This window comes from Poecilia latipinna, unplaced genomic scaffold, assembly GCF_001443285.1.
Source record: "Poecilia latipinna isolate Pla-1442-1.1 unplaced genomic scaffold, P_latipinna-1.0 Scaffold183, whole genome shotgun sequence".
Classification (NCBI taxonomy): Eukaryota; Metazoa; Chordata; class Actinopteri; order Cyprinodontiformes; family Poeciliidae; genus Poecilia; species Poecilia latipinna.
Genome location: NW_015112799.1, coordinates 366,830 through 388,301, shown reverse-complemented (window position 1 = coordinate 388,301; position 21,472 = coordinate 366,830). Strand labels below are relative to the sequence as shown.

At 39.5% G+C, this 21,472-nt stretch overlaps 1 protein-coding gene across 1 annotated transcript in view; it reads right to left on the bottom strand.

Annotated features, from left to right (window-relative positions):
• Positions 1 to 21,472, bottom strand: part of zbtb16a (zinc finger and BTB domain containing 16a) — a 103,684-nt gene that overhangs the window by 64,302 nt on the left and 17,910 nt on the right. The gene's annotated exons all lie outside the window — the stretch shown is intronic.

The window sequence follows — 21,472 nt, the reverse complement described above, 5'->3', positions numbered from 1 at the left end:
CAATGCTCCTCCACAATGCTGTTTACTACCCTTCTTAGTAGCTCAGCAGATGTGGAGTTTCACCAGGTAATCGCTGCTGCTGCTAGTCTGGAGGAGCTCTGAGGACGTGGTGGAGGGGAAGCTCAGTTGGGGACTGCAGCTCCAAGGCGACACTTTGTGAGAGCAAGCATTTAGGCTCCCCTGAATGGTTGCATAAATGCTACCATTTAGACATTTAGGAGATTTAAAGGATTTCTCAAACATGCATGAAATAATTGAAACAACACCCCAGGCATGTTTTTGATAACCGAAGCAAAACAAAAAAACAAACAAAAAAAACCCTGTGAATTTTGCCCAATAACTCACTTTAAGCTAAGAGGCAATTAAATTCAAGAAAACATGTCCTACATAAAAAAAATATAAGCACTACAGTGGTCTCTGGGTTTAGGAACAACCACCCAGAAATACTGCAGAGCTCCCCTGAAACACTTAGAGATGCCTATTTTAATAGCTCAAAAATCAAATATACCTCAATATGCATTAATACACTGAGTGGAAATTATATTAGCACAACCACAGAAGCTAACATCTACAGTCTTCATCATTTCCAACAATCACCATTTAGGAGAATGAAAGGAGCCCCTTGATTGGCTGCTCTGGAAACATCAGCCAATAACGTCTCAAGTAGCATTATGCTAACTATCTTAGCTTCCCAAGCTGAATTTTCATCCCATTAACTTAGATATGAAATAACCTTTGAATAGCTGGGGGTTAATTGTACTTTGTTTCATAAACTGATATACAAGAGAATCAAAAATAATTTCTTTATCCGCTGTTGAAGTAAGAAAGTCTCAGGAGGACGACTCAGAGGACCATTTTGGATCTGAACATGTGTGAAACATTTCTGAAGTTGATCCACCTTTCATATTCCGCATGAAGGATCTGCTGATGCTTTCTCTATGATTTAAGTCTGGTAACCACAGTCCAATGTGTCTGTCTGTCCATCCCACCACACATGAATAACTTGGCTACATTTGAGACACTTGTAGGACTCCAGTCACCAAGCTGCAGATTTTAGTGAGGAAACTTGCATGTTTCCATTCACTCTGTTGTGATAACATGCTGTAATTTGCACCATACCGTTTCATTTTTAGAACTTTTATGAATATATTTGAATGTTTGATGTGTTGTTCTCTGTAATTTAGCTTTCAGTGCATTTAGCACTCTAATCTGATAAATCCCTCCATCCGCCCTCAGACTGGTCAGACTCCAGACTTGGAACTTCATGAATATGCAAATTGTGGCAGAGGGTGTCATCTCCTTCCCCAGACACGAGTTCTGTGTTCCGATTCTCCTGCACAAGATGATTAAACGTCAAACAAAATGTAGTTAGGAATATGATTTGCCTCGGCACATTTAAAGACTTTAAGTAAAAAGAGGACTGCATATTGCTCAGTTGCAGTTATGAGCTCTGGATCATGAATCAGAGAATGAGAGCCGCGAAACAAGCCGCTGAAATGAGGCTGCACTCAGCCTGTTGCCCCGGCGACTTGATTGCAGATAAAAAATAAATAACGATTCTCATTTACTACAATTCCAAATCAATGTCTCAAAATTGATTTAAAAAACTTAAATATATTCTGTAAAGAGGAAAACAAAATGTTTGCCTTCTCTGTTGAAGGCAAACATTTGGACTTCTTCTGTTTTTTACTGAATTCCGGGGAAGATCCAGTTTGACATGAGTTTCGCCGTGTTTGAGGTTCGTTAAATGCAGATTGAGAACTTGGAGGAACGCCGCAAATGAACGGAATGAACTTTAATGTCTCCATTTGTGATTCTGCCTTGCAGAGAAGACTGGAGTAGATCATGAAGATAATTTTCATTTCTGAAGCAGAAATCATTATGAATAATCGCTTGGAACAAAATAAAAAATCTATTTTGAATCAAATTGTGTCCCCAAAATTAGTAAGAGTAACAGATAGTAAGAGACTCTCAGCACTACTGAAAAGACTGCATTGATGCATTAAGAAGTTCTCAACGCATCATTACATATTAGCCTTACCACAAATTTTTAGCTGGACTTAAGTCTGGACTTTGACTAGGCCAGTATATCTAAACCATTATATTTTATCTAATGCTTTATATTTAGGGTCACTGAGACTCCCATCCATCAGCATGATGCTATCAGCGCCATGTTTCAGATAACTAAAATATCTCTAATTTTGCATTTTACTGAATGAAGAAATATCTGAAAAACAACAATTTTGACATCATGAGAACTTCAACAGTCCTCCTACAGCACAGCTATAATTAAATACACATTAATGGCCCTTTAATGTGTCAAAATGTGTTGCATGACTTCTCTTCACTGTTAACCCCAGAACAGGATCTTAAAGCTATCTAAATAACGTTGGGCAAACCTCCAGCTCCGTTGCACAACATTCTGCTTCTGTTTATGCAAGACTTCGGAGAAGCATGCAGCCATCGAGCTGCAGGATGGATTGCCATGTTGCTGCGTACTTCATCAACATGTCCAACCCTGAGCAACAATAAAAGAGGCAGAGACAGGAGGCCGCATGTACATCCACGCAGGCCGCCGTTGAAGGGCGCATCGGATCAAACCGAGGCAAACGGCTTTTTATGGGTTGGCAACAAGCTCCGTACATGCCATACACATCACACATGAAACATGCTAACTGCCTTTTAACATCTGGTTGTGGTGTGTGCAGAGCAGCTGTGCACGCGTATGCATGCGTGTGTGTGTGTGTGTGTGTGTGTGTGTGTGTGTGTATGCATGCGCGTGCATGTGCATGCGTGCGTGCGTGCGTGCGCTGCAAGCACACAACGATCTCCCCTGACTAGACCTTGGTTTGTTCTTGGCATGGCCTTCTGGGTTACGACACCTCGACAGAGAGAGAGAGGGAGAACAAAATGAAAACAGGAAGCCAATTCTTAGATGACAGAGAGAGAGAGAGAGAGAGAGAGAGAAAAAGTAAGGGAGCGATGTGCTGGTGTGGTTTTGCAACCGCAGTGACATTAGGGAACGGCTTGTACTGTAATAAGCTCCACCAAAAGCAGAAATGACACGAACCGTAACATGACAAAGAGTGCCAGCCAGCCACCGGAGGCGCTTACGCAACAAGTTATGCAAAAGACGGGACAGCGCACATGTGATCGTGAGTAGATCATGAGCCGCTGTAATGCAACCTAAAACGCCTGAAAATCCTGGATTAATCTGCAATATCACAGCATGCATTTCCATTTGGGAAAGTTTTCAAAATGCAGAGCTTTGGAGACAAAAAACAGTTTTTAATTGGCTGCAAGTTCAGGAGGCATCCTTCGTAGAGCGAGCTGCAGATGAGCATATGGCTGAATTAGCTTGGCGAAAGCATCCACTTAAGCTTTGGAGGAGAGAGACGTGCAGAGAAGATGTAGACAGATTCCCTCATTGCTGCTGATCTGCATTCATCACAGCCTGCCTTTGTTGCGGTTGAAACTTCGGATTCATCGCTGCGCTATGTGTGATTATTACTTCTGTGAGCCGCAGCCGCTCGGATAAACTTCTCTGGACCCTTTCCACGTATCGATCCGGCTCCAACGACTGGCCTCACAGAAAGCACCTGAGATGATTTTATGACCACAGGAGTGCAACTCCAGCTCCGTCACGTGAAGCTGATGGATTACATCAAAGTAAATACACATTGAGGTTCAACAATTCATCAGCTTCCATTATTGGGTGCAAGTTACCCGGAGCAGCGCGGCTCACTGAACAGCTGCTTCCCCACGTCACTGAAAAACTCAGATGCTGCTGCCATTAAATTCAAAACGGAAAAGTTTTTATTCCACCTAGAGAGCCATGCTGTGTGTTTATTTCTGCTAATTCTAGCTTGCGGCTAAAGAAAGCCCAGGACTTAGAAAACTTAAATAATAAATCAAAACAAACAATAAAAAGCGATTGTTAAAGCAAATCTTTTTTCATTGCTTTATTGAGTTCCCCACTTCTCTTTTCCATCAGCATGATGTTCCCATCACTCTCTGTGAGCTGGATGGTAGCCAGTGCATGGATTCGAAATATTGCATCGAAGCACTTTGCAAATGTGATCTTGTACACTTTTATATTTCAGTGATGACTGTGATAGGAGAGGTTGTGCAACTCTATCAGAAAAAAAAAATAATAAAACATATATATATATGTGTGTGTGTGTGTGTGTGTGTGTGTGTGTGTGTGTGTGCGTGTGCGTTATTGCCTGCAAAACCCTGGGGAATCTGCTGCCATGAAGATGTTTAGCACACAGGCATCAACAGCCTCCATGAAGTGGATGTGCAACAGAAACTCTTTGCTAAGGATCTGGTTGGTTAAAAAGCGATGCATTCAATGTTGATGGAAAGTTTAGTGGAAGAAAAATGTGTGGCAGAAAAAAAGCTGACAAGATTGTGAAGATAAGCCAAAAAAGAGTCAGGATGTGGGCTTCGATAGTGTGCTTGATTGGTGTCACACTGAAAAAAAAAGAGAATGAAGCTCCAACTTAAAAAAAAAATTCTTTAATATGATAAACTTCCTGTTAAATTGGATAAACATATTTTGATAATTTGTAACATCAGTGCAGCAGAACCTCAGGCTGATCTCCATGATACGCTGCATTGTGGCAGCAATTCCTGTAAAAGGAGGTCCAACCAAGAGCCAAGCGTATGTACTGTTCATTAGGTTCAAATTCACGTATTGAAAACTATTTTTAAGTTGGTTTGATGACATTTTATTGGTCGGAACTTTTGGCTCTGATTAGCTGTAAACCAGAATAATCAAAACTTAAAATATTTCAGTCGGCGTGTCTACATCCCATACAGTCTCCACATTTTGAGTTACAAAAAATATATTTATTTTTCAATGATATTCTAATTCACTGACCTGTGTGTTGTTAAAAAAAGAACATTCTGAGCTTTCTTTGCTCAACTACCTGCAATTTTTCAATAACTGTTTTATTAGTTTCACTCTGCGGTCACTAACGGCAACAAGGTGTCGTTTAGATTAACACTTGCATGGTTAGAAGTAATAACTGTGACTTCCCGACAGTGATTGAACACCATAACCAGTCTCCTGGGAGGCCAAGAGGAGTGTGCTAAATGGGCCAGGGATGGGATTTTAGTGCAGGGCACGCCCCTGCTTGTGGCACAAGCACATAAATTGTTAGGTAGGAGGTTAGGGGGTGAGGGGGTGCCTGCATGGTGCCTTGCTTCAAGGAGAAAGGAGCTGCGTGAGGTCACCGCAGGGCAAGGAGAGGAGGAAGAGAAGAATTCAGGGTGCACACGGCCAGGCAGCCACCCGGCCAGATGCCCGTCGCTCCAGTTAGCCGGCTAAGTGCTAACAGGGGGCCCCTCCGCCTGCTAATAGACTCCATCAGCCATTTTCAGTGCCAAATTAAAGGGATAAATCTTAAGGCCCCTTTGATCACAAGACGGAGAAGTTGTTAGTTTGGAAAGGCAGGGCAGCCTGGGGAACGGGGGAGTCATGCTGTTTGTCTTGCTATGTGTGCTCTAAATGATATACATGCCTTCAGAGTCCACAGCAGAGCAAAGCTCGGGTTTCAGCGGCTTCAGAAGACAAAAGAAGAAGATCCAAGAGAAGCAACTAAAAGTTTAGAAAAGTAACGCTAAAAAAAAAAAAAATACTGAAAAATCTCCGTAGCTGCTGGGGGGAACCACTGAGTCACCGCCACATATTGGGCCTTAGCTGACATAAGACAAAAAAGATTACACAACCGGCGTTGAGTTTGCGTGTGTGTTTTTGAAGGAGGGAGTTGAGGGGGGATATGGTGTGGCGATCAGGTGCCATATGCAACCGAAGCCGCTTCCCTTTTCGCTTCCCTGTTTGAAATGTTGCACAACTGCTGTTGCAGTGCGCTGCAGCTCGGTTATTTCATAAAGGCCTGTAAGTGAGAAGGAGCAAACCTCCACCAGATAGCACTGACATAACAGTGGTAGTCCCTCCGTCTCACATGTTATGACATGAAAACCTTTTTTTTTTTTTTAATAGTCTCATATAACTGACAGTCACAATGAGATTAGCTGCTGCTTCTGGAAATATCTCACTCCTGCTGGAAGCGCTAACGGAGTTCGCTAGTTGATGGAAGACGATGACTGCAAATTTACAATCGGTGCTCTGCCGCACAAATTAGCAGCAGTACTGAATCAGCAGTATTTGCCAAAAACTGATGATGTTTCCTGGATGACTTAGGTGTGAAATGTCATCATGAAGATTTTTTTTAAAAACCTTTTACCATTTACTTGTAGGCCGGAAAATAAACAACAAAAAAATGAATCAAACAATTTATATGGTGATTTTCTTTTTAGTTGTGCAACAATAAACTAAACATGCAATATTTTACTTTAAAAAATGAGGGCGATTTTCTGTAGGAAAGTGATGTAAAAATCATAAAAAAGGTTTTGCACATTTAAAAGTGAGGGATCCTTTTCTCAAATTAGTTTGAGCAAGATAGTAAAACACGCAGGCGATGCTCACGATGAGAACACTTAGCTTATTTAGTCATGTTTAAGAAATTAGAAGCAGATTTTCATGCTTTTGAGTAAAAGTCACAAGATAAATGTGTTCCTCTTTACAATAAGATTGAAGTGTATGCAAAAAGTTGTTAAAAGATGAATGCTTTGTGCTTTTAGCAACATTTTCCAAATGAAAAGAAGAATTTTTTTTTTTGTCGGAAATAATTTTGCCTCAAATAAAACCAAAACTCGGCATCAGCGGACATTCTTAAACTGCAGTCGGGGGGCCGCATAAAACCAGCCGGGAAGCTCCTCACAGAGAGCCAAGCTAATGAGACCCAAAGAGTGGAGAATTTAATTTAGGGCGAGATTTAGTTAAAGTACAAATATTTCCATCTACGTACAAAGGGCCACAGGTTTTAGGCAACACAGAAATAAACATTAAACATAAAATATAATCCCAGTGAAACAAAAGCATAAACACTGACCCATCTTTGTTTTTATTATTTCCAGTTCGGCTCTCCCACCTGAACCTCCTCAGGCCCGTCTCGTATGTTTCTCATTCAGGGCAGATTCGACTGATCCGCTTTTATTTTCCGTTTCGTGAAAATCTAAGTGTACATGAAGAAATGCGACACATGCTCGTTACATAGCATCCCACTTCTACAATACCAAATTAAAACGTCTCTGGTTTTAAAATCCGTCACTTGGAAAGGGCAGCGCTCAGGGCGACAGAAAAACAAAATGGTCTCATATTCTGCACAATTTTCACTTAAATCCTGCTGGTCAAATTAGGAAAACTTTGTTCTAACTATTTAAGTCCATGCATCAATAGATAAATTATATTGATGGATTTCTAAAAGATTGTAATCAATATGATATTTTCAGAGATGCATTTTCTATCTTCATTTGTTATAGATTTTAGAAGACAAAGCAGGTCCGACATCAAAGAAAACCAAGATTTAGTAATAAGGAAAAAAAAATGTGTATATATATATATATATATATATATATTTATATATATATATATATATATATATTTGATCAGTGCATCTCTGATTATTTTAGTAGCTGTTGGAATCATTTATACTTTCCAGTTTGAAATAAAAAATAAATTTTATGTCATAAGTTCTTGTTTTAAATACCATATTGCATCACGCCTGATATAAGCTCAGTGAAAAGTATGAAAATAATATTTAAAATAGTTAAAAATTTCAATTTCAGTAGAAGTTCAAAACACAAACAAAAAAAGCTTCTTGAAGCCGTTTTTCATTCTATCGAACTCATAATTGACCTTGGGACTTCATTACTCTGCAACTCCACATCTGATAGCGATTAGCTCTGATTCATTCAAGCTGATCAAACGTCTGATAACCATATTAGAGATGGTTTTTACAGGAAGCTAACAACTGCAGAAGCATTTCACCACAGGAACCTGATGAGGTTGTGCATTAGCACAGGATCCCGGCCTCACAGGGAAGTGATGGTGCATTCGCTTGCCGGCAGTCTCCCCCCTTGACACAAGTGCTGATTCTGCAATTTCCCAGCATGGTGTTGCCACGACCATGTTTGGTGACAGGCTTGTTCCAGCTAAAGATCTGAATGCAAACAACCGTAAGGCAAGTAGAAAAAACTCAATGGAAAAAATAGAGAATAAAATTAAAAAATATAAAATTACAACACTAAAACTGCACCTAATTTTATTTTTACTCAATTATATTCATTTATTTATTTATAGTGAGTCTTTAAATCTGAGTTGCATCAAAACTATTTTTTTAAATGCAAAGACCTTGAGGAAAAAAAAAGAAAAAAACTAATAAAAAAAGAAAAAAAAATAGGGCAAAGATATTTATGAGTTAATTTAATTGCACATATTTCAATGAATACATTTTTTAATCACACAAATATATCAAAATAAATATGTAAAAACAATCTGAGTTAGCCTGCGACAGACTGGCGACCTGTCCAGGATGTACCCCGCCTCTCGCCCGGAACGTTAGCTGGAGATAGGCACCAGCACCCCTCCCGACCCCACTGAGGGACAAGGGTGTTCAGAAAATGGATGGATGGAATCTGAGTTAGCCTGTCAGCGAAGCTACTCAAGCCTAAAATATTATCTCGATGCTAAACATGTTGCAGCAGCACAGACGTCTCCAACACTAACAGTCCAACATTTCTAAAGAAGGATTTGTTAAAAAAAACTTTAAGTTTCCTGAAACACTGGAAAGCTGAATGAGTAGAACAGAACTTTGTACCAACCTGATGGTTGAAGAAGCTCAATAAACTAAAAACAACAAATATCTTTGTTGTTGAGCTCATTCCAAAAGTTAGCTGGGAAAAAAAGGGGTTTAGAATTGAAAATGTTTATTTTGTCCAGACATCATTTGATCAGAAAATTTTAACTAAGCCCCACTAAGTAGTTTTAAAAAAAAAAGAAAAATAAAACCTCAGTGTGGTGTGTATGAGGGCATGGCACACATTATCACACTCACATCATGCTCCTCTGCAGTGTGAGCTCATAATGCCACCATTCAGAAGCTTTGTCATTCAGAATAATATATCAGAGACATAAAGAGGCCTTGTTGGTTTTTCGGGGGTGGGGGGATGCCGTCCTGGTTTTCTCCACCTCCCCTGAAAGGCTAAATATTTTTTTTTGTCACTGGATGCACACTCAAACTTATCAATCCTGTCCCAGTATTTTCTCCTCCATAGGTGGAGCCAACACTATGTGCTTCATTTGCAACAGATGCCCCCCCCCCCGAGGGAGTCGCAGTCCAAACAGAATCTTTCATCAAAGACAGGCGACGGAGAATTAAACATCACAGTTACAGAGACCGTCTTTGTTCACAGCAACACACAAAAAGTAGGTCACCATGTTGACATGAGAATTAAACATTTCGTCCTGCATCGCAGATTAAGGAGAAACATGTTTCTCCTTCAACAACCAAGACCATTTTGTCCCCCCCCCGCCACTCGCCCTTTTGCTAAAATATTTACACGATTAAATGTGTTTAACTTGCAAAATTATAAATACAAAAACAGAACTAAACATGGAACTTCTTAGTGGAAACCGCACAGTCATGCAAAAAATCTTTTGCAAGGACGGATGAAAATAAACCGTCAACAGATCTTACACACCCCGCTGCCTTCGATGGTACGACACTATTTACAATCTGACTGCATGAAAAAAAAAGAGCAAAAAAAAAGAAAAAACACAGATCTGAGAGCTTCCACAAAGATGAATGCTTGAACAAAGGAAGAAGACATAAAGGACCGCTATAATGCATAAAATGAATCATTCGGCTCTGGGAAATTCATTTCATATGAGAGAAGTGTAGTAAACAGGCTGTAGAAAACAGCAGCTGAACATGAAATAACCACAGGGAATTTATCTTCATGATCACAATTTGTGGAAGAAAATCTAACCCTCGGGAAAGATCTCCATGATCAAGTTACAATCAATCATAAAAAAACAGAGAAGCTAAAAACATATTAATAAAAATGTCTGCAATTTGGCCAAGTGGCTGCGAAGTGTTAATATTTCTGGATTTTTCGCAACTGACTGAGGAAATTAGAACCGAGTTTGGGCCACTTACCAGCACAGAGGCTTTGAAATATTAGGGTTTCAAGTAGTGATGCCCAATATATCGGCATTAACGTCAGTATCGGTTAATGTTAGACATTTTTTAACATAACTATCGGTCCGATGTGTAAAACTGGGTGGATATTAGCAGCCAGTGTTTATTTCCATCTTGCTGCCGTTTGTTTTTCTGGATGGGTGCAGTGAAGGGTTATTGCAGGTTTAATTGAAGCAGAGGAGCAACGTATAAATAATGTTTGAAAATATTGGTTATCGCACGTAACAGTAATATTAATATCGAATACAGATACCGGCCTAAACAATTTGAATTGTTGCATCCCTACTTTCAAACCTAGGGATAGTTTCTGTGATGTTAGAGAAAGTGTTGGAGGGACTGGAGTTGCTGTGCACTGCCAGTCAGCAGCCTGAAAGACAGTCTGTATAGTTTTACTAAATCAAAGAGAAAGAGAAACTTGGATCTTTGGAAACAGCATTAATCTAGATTTAATGCAATATTAATAACAGTGACTATATCATGTCAACGGCTTGCATCATCATAAGCAATGAAGATTTTTAAATCATTGTGACGAAATTTAAATAGTTTAAACAAGATTTGATGAATGCATTCGCAGTAAGAAGCCTGCCTTATGTGTTTGAAGTTGATGAGAGCAGTTTCCAGATTAACTTCGCCCTGCAGCAGGGTCAGCAATTACGTTAAAACTTATCTTTACTGTAAAACAGTAAATACATCCTCAGTGGGAGGTCTGTCGAGTCCAGTTTATTTGTATACAGCGTTTCAGTAACAAGGCAGTTCGAAGTGCTTCACATCCTAAAAGCTTCATACAGCGATCAACTATGGAACAAGCAATAAACATTGCATTTTGTCAAATGCCATCATCAAAATCATCAGTCAAATACACATCAAATATGTTGATCAATGTTGCACTTACTACTAATATGAAGTCCTAAATAGGTGGGTTTAAGCCTTAATTTAAAGGAACTCGAAAGGGTTATGATGAGGAACCTGATTTCACCCTTCAACAGTATCCTCTTGGTCTAAACTCGCCCCTCATTTCTCCCCATTTTCCTTTTCCAAGTCGGGAAATTTTTTGCCGTTAGTCCCTTAAGGCCGACCGAAAGCCTCTCTTGGAGCGTTTGCTTCTGCAACCACAGAAACCATAGATCTTTCAGCGTTCCCTATTATGTACTTAATAAAAGCATTTCAACACGGACATAATTATTGATGAATGCATTTTTTTGAACTCATGCATTAAAGTTCCAGTAAAATTGTGGCTCTTCATAGCTGGAAGGCAGGACATATTTCTGCAGAAAGTGGCTGAAGGATCTGTCAGGAGTCAGAGGAAACATGGGGGGAGCCGGGGGGCTAAATGGGAAAATAAAAAGGCTAATTACAGTGCATCTGTCAATGGCTGACCAATATTACACTCAGTGGTTTTTAACAGCCTAAACAGGGCAGAGGAGAGAGCGGCAGATTAGTGAGACAGAATGTGAGTGTGTGTCTGAGGCAGACAAGCGCAGTCACCAACGAAAACACAGCCTGGCTGTTCACTGAGCCTACATAAATGGCTTACGTAAGAAAGTACTCTCAGTACCAAAAAACAGCAAAAATCCATAAACACACAGAGACAACACAACCCCCCCCACCCTCACCTCGGCTCCCCCGTACACACAGATCTACAGTGCTTTAACATACTTGTGAGTTCCTTCGCTCATCCATTCCCACAGCCAAAAAAACAAAACAAAACAAAACAAAAAAACAAACAAACAAAAAAACAAAACATTTCATCTGTTTCCACTCCAACTTATAAATTCACAGTAGAATAGAAGCAAAACAGAGACAAAAATAAGTCTTAAGTATCAAAGAAAACAATCCTATTCCCTGCATCTACAAGTAAATCTGTTTCACATCCAAATATCAAAACACACCAACTCCTGGGAACACACACACAGACACAGTATGCCGTCAGAACAATGAGTACAGACACGGCACGCTCTCTCTCATTCTCCCCTGCCCTCCTGCGCTCCACCTTCGGCGTTATAACAAGCTCTGCCGTACAGTTTTATTTACACCGGCCTCTTATCAGCGGTACAGCAGCACACAGGCTGCCAATTGGAGAGGACAGGGCCCTGGTACTGCCTGTACCCTGTGGTGGAGTAGGTGTGTGCCGCCTTCCTCCCGGCGTAATTTTTTATATATATATTTATCAAGTCGGATCCTGTGCCAGACTGCCTCTCAAAATAATAAAAACACTCAGCGAACAGACACACAGGCAGAGGACGGGTGAGTTTAAAATAAGACGCTGCGAACACGTTGTGACACAGGTCTTTGTAGCAACTTAGAGGGATTTACATTCAAGGAGGCAAAGGCAGGTAATCCTCTGACAGCCTTGTCGTTATGCTGGCAAGCAATTTAGCAGATACATTTTTAGCTGCGATAAAGTCTTCCAGGAGGAAAGAGAGAAACAGCAGAAAGCGAGGAGGAGGTGATTTAACCATCACACACAATTGGGGCAGAATACGCATGGCACACATGCTACTTATAAACTGTATCTAAAACGCTCATTCAATCACTCGCTCACCGTGTCGTCTTCTGTTCACCCTCACCAGGCAGTTTATTAGGTACACCTGTTCCAACTGCTTAAAAACTGCCCAAACAAATGGCAGCAGCTGAATGCATTTAGACCTGGGGAACATGACTTATTGAAGTTCAAGTGGCGTTCCAGAACGGGTGAGAAAAGGGGATTTAAGTGACTTTAACAATGGCCTGGTTGTTGGCGCCAGACGGGCTGCTCTGAGTATTTTAAAGACACACTGAGGCTCACCAAAACCGGACAGCAACAGATTGGAGAGGCATTTCTGGTCTGACGAGTCTTGGCGTGTACCCACACTAGGAAAGTCATTTGGTTGTACCAACAGCGGACTTTTTCTTTTTTTTTCCCCGTTTGATGAGGTTTGCTTCCATGTTGTGCTTTTTTGCAGGCACACAATAATGTGTCAAAGCCATAAGCGACGATCATTGTTCCCATTTGACAGAAACTTTGAAAACAGTTTTGCCAGATCAGTCACATTTATGCGTAGCTGGGTTTCTTAGGGCTGCATAAAACTTCTCTAGTCAGGCTACTACAATTTGGGTAGCATTTCACATCACTTGGTGGAATTTCAGTAAAATATTAAAGCCTAACGCTATCAAAATAGTTGTTAGTGTGTGGCAGAAAAGCAAACAAAACTTAACACCTTGCACTCATTTTATTAGTTAATTTATTTTGAAATCTTTAGGAATGTGGGAATCAGTAATTAAGTCATTGGTTAATCAAGTGTCTAAGAAATGTTTTTGGTCGATGTCAATTGTAAAATACTCCAGTGAAGAGTTACCAGAACACACAGCCTATGTCACAAAATCTGTCAAGGACAGTTTGTCAGAATTATTTGTACCTCATTAAGTTATTAATCAGTAATAATGTGTACAACCCCTGAAAAATAAGTATTAAATACAGAAATAAAAGTTTTATTGTCTTGTTTTGCTAACAGGATTTAGCAAGTTCACTGGAAACAATAAGCAAATTCAACTGCTTCTCCTACTTCAAATAGACAAAAACATACATGAAGGTTAGAGTTACTTCAATTCAGGATTTCTAACTTTCAAGACAAAGGCAAAGACTGGACATTTTCAATGACTAGTTCCCAAGTACTCTCAGTGTTCTACCAGTTTCATCTGTCATCCAATAATCAATCTCAACTGTAGCTGGCAAAATCTGGTTACTCGGTTTAGGTCTACCAGGATTGTCATGAATTTTTGATGAGGCAAAAGTCAGACTTGGCAGTTCAAGCCTGGTCGACCCAATGGGGCAGAAACATGGAGCTCAGGAAAGTCTGAGTCACGCAAGCTGGAGAGTAAATGAGGATAAGGCAAAGCAATCATGAGAAGTGAGCAGAGACTTTAATTAATAAAACATAATTTCCAAGAGAAAGCTTCTTATGGTGCATTTTCGCTCCAGGAACCACAATGGTACAATGTACCACAGAAAACAGGCCTGATCGTTTTCTCTTAGGTAGACTGGAATATTTTGCATCAGTCAGTTTAAGCAACCCTACAACCCATAAACACGTTTATCTTTAAATGATAAGAGGAACAGGTTTTAATAATTGCAAACACATGAATGTAGATGTACCGGATTAGAGCCATTAACAGCATTAGAACATTATGTTAAGGATATAAAATGGTAATGCTATTCATGTTTTAATGTATAAATTATAACAATCAATTCCCTCAGATTGTGACTGTGTTTTAACCAATGTTGTATATTGTTCACGAATGTAATTTTTGATTAATGCACACAACTTGGAAAAAAAATAATAAATTGGTGTAAAAAAAGTGAAATATTACAAACTTCTTCAGAGTTGGAAGCGACTTAAATTCAGCTTCAGAGTGTAAGCACTGTGAAATTATTACAAGTTAAGGCTATGAAAAAAAAGCCTCTCCTCTCCTCTGGGTGAGGACATAGGAAGTTTGAATCAGCTACATTCATTATTTATTATTTTTGAGACTTTTCTGTAAGGTGTAGAGTGACACTACATGAGTTATAAAGTGTAATCACTGTTTATTGTTTCTGAAAATGACAGCTTTTGTTTTTTGTGACTAGATTTCTCCACAAAGTCAGAATCTGCAAATTTTTTAATTTGAAATCTGTTGTAGTTTAAACGTTTCTACACAGTTTGGAGTGACGATACTTAACATTTAAACCATATATCCTGTAAAACAATCAGATCAGTTATTTTTCTGTTTGTCTTTAATTGGATTCTGGACTTGCTTTGAAGTCACGATTTCCTGATTTGTTTCAGGAAATCGTGAAAATCTATCCCAGTAGGAAAAGTTTGTTTTAATAAACATATGAAAGAAAAAAAATATATAATAATTTGAAAAGATCACCAAGATCAAGCCAGCAGCTCAGATCCTGATATGACATTTATCAGTTAAATTACAATTGGCTAGCTGTCAGAGAAAACAGCTTATAACAGGTGAATTAAATATAGCGCAGACACAGCAGGTGATACTGAGCCAACTAGGTGCTATAGATGAAGTATAAGATTATTGTCAGATATATCAGCGACTCACAGAGGCAGAAAATATTCTATGACGCGAACAAACACAGCGATATAGATAAGAGTAGATAATCTTGCTCTTCTGTGGGGGGGAGAGGTGGGTGAGGGTGTACAAGCCATCAAAATGCACAGAAACACGTTTTCTCCCAATGATATTGTTATCGACGGAAAAGAAGAAGAAATCAAAGGGAAGCGAGTGAGCACGAGGAAGAGGGAGGGCGAAAAAAGAGAGGAAGCAGATGAAGACAGAGAATATTCAGGTCGCATTTGACAGCTTTACGGTCTGTTGCGCCGAATGGGATGTCTGGGGACGTGGCAAAGCAGACAAATATTGACTTGCAGAGCGTTCAAATGCACACACACACACACGCGCGCGCACACACACACAGAGTCTGGGGAAAATACACGAGACACTTGCACATGAAGCCTCTAAATTCAACCTCCTTCAAAATGGATGAGCTCACATTGCAACATCATTCACCCTGTTTTTCTTTTCCTCAGCTCAACCTCTTAATCCATTTTGCCAACAAACCAATTTGTTTGTCCAGTAGGTCAGAGACAGTTTCCTGCTCTCACTGTTCCCTCTCCTCCTCTCCAACTGTTTATTTTCCCCCCTTCGTTTGTCGTACTTTCTCTGAATGACGGAGCCGTTTCCAGAGTTTTTGCCCCCCGGGAGATGGAGGGCATCTCAGTCCACAGTCATTCCTCCTGCTCCCTCCTTTCCTGCAGTTGCTTCTGCCCTTCTACTTCTTTCATAACCATTTCCCGTATAGGGATGTAGAAAAATTGAGACTACCATGAATCATTTTAAATGCAACTTTCGTGTGACACAGATGCAACTGGAAAACAAATATTTTAGGACGAGGATCGTGGAAAGAAAAAAACCGCTGCAGCAGCCTGGTTGCATAAGACAGCACGACGTTGAACTAATACCTTTTTGAAGCAGCATTTGGATTTATTCTCGGCATCCAGTCTGATTCAGGTCACAACGGCCATCGGTCACAGTTCAGCTGCCCTTGAATGACTTTATCCCTCCTTCTGCTGTGGTACCAAGATGGTTTACACCATACATATTAGTGCATATTAATGTATGTTTGGTGTTTAAACTATTAAAGCATGCAGTTAAAAGTGTTTTTAAAGGAACTCTCAAATAGAAAAACTATTTTAGAAATAAAACACCGGGGCTCAAAATGTAGAGTAGGAACATAAGTGTCCTGATAGCTTATGTCAAAGACTTGTTGGTTTTCAGTAAAATGTCATAAAACCCGTCTTACAGGCAACGTTATTCGTTGTGTAATGACATTTTCCTGTGATTCCCCATGATGAGACATAAAAGCACCTTTTTCTCTGTAAAGTGAGAACTGAAAGGTGCGAGCAGATGATAGGTGGAATAAATACGATTAAGATCGGATGAACGTTTCCCAGATTAGAGAAAATACAGAAACTCCGCTTTATGTGTCCCGTCTTCTATTCCAGTAACAGTAATTACTCTGCCCTGCACGACACCGACTCCAGCACTTCACAAGCCTGCTGCCCTCTCCAGACCACGGCCTTTCTTCTTCTGTGGTTGCCCCTTAAAGGTGAAAGGTGCCACGTGTTTCTAGCTCTACCTCAGACCCCCCTCCGATTCAAAAAGACAGAGAAGAAAATGAGGCTTTGACACTTATCCCTGCGCTCCGGCCACAGATGCCGGGATATCCCACAGGGTCTTGGGTGGATTATGTGTGTCAGTACAAGGATGGGTGTGAAAAGAAATAAAGAGTCCAGCATACAAGAAGTTGAGGCCAGAGGAACCACCTGGGGCTCCTGTGGTGTGCGGAGCCAGGAAGTAAGTTAATGTTCCTAAAAATGAAGAGGCTACGGCTTTAGCAGTGTAGAAAATACAACGCATGCTATCCTATAGGTCACCTAATATTCCCCCAAAGACATCTTGTGATCTTTAACTCATTGATAATCGATCATTTTAAAGCCTTTAAACTATAGAAAGTTTGAGATATAAAAGGTAGGTCAGACATCCGGAATTTACCTTTTCATTTTTTTTTTCTTTTCACACCTGGGTTGAGCTTTGGCAATAAAAATCGAGCTGTGTTTTAAGAACGCTTGTGGAAGTCACTGGTTGAGGTCCAGGCAGTAAACCTTCCTGGACTGGGTTCGATAAAGACACGTCGGGAGAAAAACAACGCCACCGTGACAGTAACGGATGCCATTTTGTTGGTTATAGTAGCAACATGACAACAGACCCTCATAGCAATGTAATGAGAACAGCTTTCTCACTTTCTGCTTGAGTTGTTGCAACAAACTCTTAGTGAACGACTCGACAGCTAACGGGTAAAACTTAGCTAAAGATCATGGTGCTAAAATACATCATAACGACACTCTTCACCTCTTGGATTAAAATAAACTATCCCAGTGCCTCCTTCCGTTAAAAAATATTTCATTTTATTAGACATAATAAAGCATTACACCAACCAGTTAGTGAATCCTAAAATATTTAAAATGCTCTTCCAAGAATTAAAAACAGAAGAAAATATCTTTACTTTTACAGTTTATTTAGAAAAAAAAAACCTTTTGAAATTATTTTGTCATGCAATTGAATCTGTCATTTTAGTTTATGCTTAAAACAGATATGACACACAGTGAGTTGTGTGTGTTGCTGTAGAGCCACCGCTGTTTGCACATGCACAGTTGAGTTTTACTACAGCATATCAACAAATACGTTACACGTAAACACAATATAGTAACCATAACTGATATGAGTGTCTAATCTTAGGTTCAGGGCTCTGAGCGAATCAGTGCAGGCCCCAGTTCAAGGTTAACCAACATAAACTAGTGAGGTCAGTGGAGCAGGCTGTTAATGTATAACCTGGTCAAAGTCATTGAGAAAGAATCAACCAGAAGGGTGACCGACCAAAATAACAAGGGTCATGGCAACCATCTGTCAATCTAATGGTTATGCATTGCAACTCATTTTTTACTAGACCACTAAAACCAAAGCATGACCTTGAGACTTTGTTAGCCTGCTGCAACAATGTAACATTCATTTTATTAGCTGAAGTCTATTCATTTCTTTCAAAAAATCTGTCCAATTCTTAAAAGCTTAAACCTTCAAATAAGTTTATTTAATGCAGGTTTCATCCAGTCAAATCTGACTGAAGTACAGATATTTGTACTTTACTGAAACATTATGTGAAGAACTTCTTAATTCTGGATTTTTTTTTTTTTTTTCTTTTTGTTATCTGAACGAAACCAACCAAAAGTTTTAATCTTCGTCAAGAACAAAAATCACAAACAAACTCTGCATCATATTTGTCCAACCAAAAGGAATGTGTGTGTGTGCTGGTTGGTTCATATACAACCTGCTCTGAACCTCCAAGGTCCCACAAGGCTCTATTCTCGGAAATGTTCAGCTTGCACTTCATGATAATGATTTACCAGATGTCTCCACAGATATATTAATGTCCAAATGTATTCAGAGGATGCAGTAACTTTATGTTTAAAAGTAACTGCAAGTGAATCTTCGTCATAGAACATCTTTAAGACTTGGCTTTAGGAAACAACTAAATATTTTTTATTTCATGTCCCTTTGGGATCAATAAAGTATTTTTGAATTTGAATTGAATTTGAAACCAAATGTGCATGTCTTTAATCTCTTAATTTGTCTTTAATTGTAACTATATATATTTTTTTATTTTTTCTGTCTTGTTTCTCAGGTCTGGTGCTGGATGGGGTGAGCGGAAAGACGTAGCTGCTCTGAATTATGACTGAAAACATCATAAAAAGCTATGAAGTTATTTTAGTCATTTCCTTACTTTTTTTATTTGCACTTCAATGTTATTTTATTCCTTAACATGCTGCTTGAGTTTTATAATGATTGTTTTATTACATGCCTTGTTTATAATGCAATTTTAGGTACCTCTGTTTCTTCATTTTCCTTTAAAGCATTTTGAATCATCTCTGCATGAATAGTGCTAGTCAAAAACGTGCATTGCCTGTTGGCCAAATCTGCCCCATGCCCAATAATTAACAGTGTTTATCATATTGGATTACCTCTTTTTAGATAAAATGAAATGAAACAAACTATAGCATCAGCCTTTATTCCACATGCGGTTTGACCAGCCGTTGAACCTTTACCCCTATGAGCACCACCAACTCTAAGCAGCTGCTGGCAATCCAGCTATTGACATTCTCTTTACAGTGCTGTAAATGCATTTATAGTTGAAGAAAGGACGGAAAAAGATGGTTGCTGGAGGGAGGCAGGAAAACTCATTTTGGATGTAGTTTCAGCCTGGGAGGCAGTGGGGATTCTAGCGGTCAGCTGAGGTTTGAAGGAATGGCGCAAATAACAGAAAACCAACACTTGTTGCTCTGTTTTCATTAATTTCTTCTGTGGTACTGACCAATCAACATTACTGCAGGGTTTAAAGAAAGGAAATGGAAAAGCTTGTGTAACATGAGAACAGACCACCTGCTGCCCAAAAACCATGAAGTGGGAAAATAATATATTGAGCTCATTAGATAAATCTTTTTATTGGCTTAGTTGAATAAAAAGCTGACTTTTTTTGCTACCAGATCTTGACTTTTTTTCTATCTCATTGTTTTTTTTTTTACTGCTAATCTTTCTAATTCTTGAGACAAAATTGTGCAAAAAACATGACTAGTCTCTCTCACACACACATTTGCTCCCTTTGCCCAGCTCAATAACCTGTAAAAATTTAGTGTTTAGGGCCCATTATTTCCTGCTTTCAAGTCACACATTGTCAAAAGGCAATGCTCAGGTTATTAAGGCTGACGTCTGAAACCAGGGTGGAACGAAGGGAATACAGTGAACACTTGTGCAGTAAAACTAAGACAAAGAGGCGAAGGGTGTTAAACTGGCAGAGGAAAAAAACACTGGCTTTAACCTCCCTGAAGGGGGTCCGTCTGCAGACGCTGCAGTTAGTGGAGCTTCAGACTGCAATGCTCGAAATCAGAAATATGAGCGACAAACAACCATGTCTGGTAGCCAATGACCGGCTGCTCATGTCAGAGCAGACTGGTTTGAGAGAAGCAACAGCAGCTCAAAAATGATGGTTGATTTGAGTTCATTCTCAATTTAGGCAGTGGGGTGTTATTTATTTTAATACACCTTTTTTTTTTTCCAGAAACAGAAGAACTTTTCCATTTAGTCTATTTCAGAATCCAGTAACTTTAATGTAAGTGAATGTGCTTCCGACTGTCTACTTGGCCAATTCAAAAATATGATATTTCCACTAACTGATCAGATATCCAGGCTTTTCACCAGCCTTGAGCGCATCATCTCATTAGTGAATCGCGTGTGGTACAAAAGTCTCAAAAGTCGAAAGCACAGACGAGCCGATCCGTGTGCTTGTGTTGACCAATCCAATTCGCGCACACACATTTGCTGTCTCCTATTTGTAATACATTACGACTGGTGCAGTTTGAAACATGTACATTTAAGAAACTGTTTACACATCGTCATACACACGTCAATTACGCCGTACACTTACAAATCTTGTCGTCGGCTTTGTGAGTCATTTTGAGACTAATTTAACTCCATATGTATCTGGTTGAAACAGAGATGATTATCACTGATGTATATGCAGCTTGCATGTGGTCTTTGTAAATAATGTTGTAAACCTCATAAAGGTTAAAGCTCATCCAGATGAGCCCCTGGAGGCACGACTGATATGCAGATCTGAGGAAATCCAAATGTCTCGAAAGAGCATTAAAAAAAAAAGCTCGAAACATGTTTTCTTTTACTGCACACAGGTGCATTCATTTACATACTTGTTATTTCGTTTGACTCCAAAATCCTCTCCCCTCCACATTGTTAAATCTTCCACATAAAACTTAATAAGTGCCAACTTCAAACAAGCAAATCGGATCAATTAGGGAAATCTCACAACAAGGGCTATTAAGGGAAATAAACTTACCTCAAATTACCGCACAACTTTTAGTCATCAAGCCTGTGTTATCAGCCAAATGACACCATTCAGAGGTTACCAGCTCTTTTCCATGAGGTCATCTGTTTTCCTGCAAATGGCTTGTCAAGACTGAGGATTTAAATTGCTGAGCAAAGTGAATTATAGGGAGAAAAATCCAGTGTGAATATTGTGTCCAGGCCCACAACACACATGACATTGAGATCCAATTAGTTATCATTTATGAGAGCAACGGCTCCGCTTTCTGCCTGCCTGCCTTCCCCAGCTGCTTTCACTCTTTTCGGCATATTATAGCATGCGTGCTGCTTTATACTTTTTCACAGAAACAACAGTTATAGACTATTTCTTTAATTTA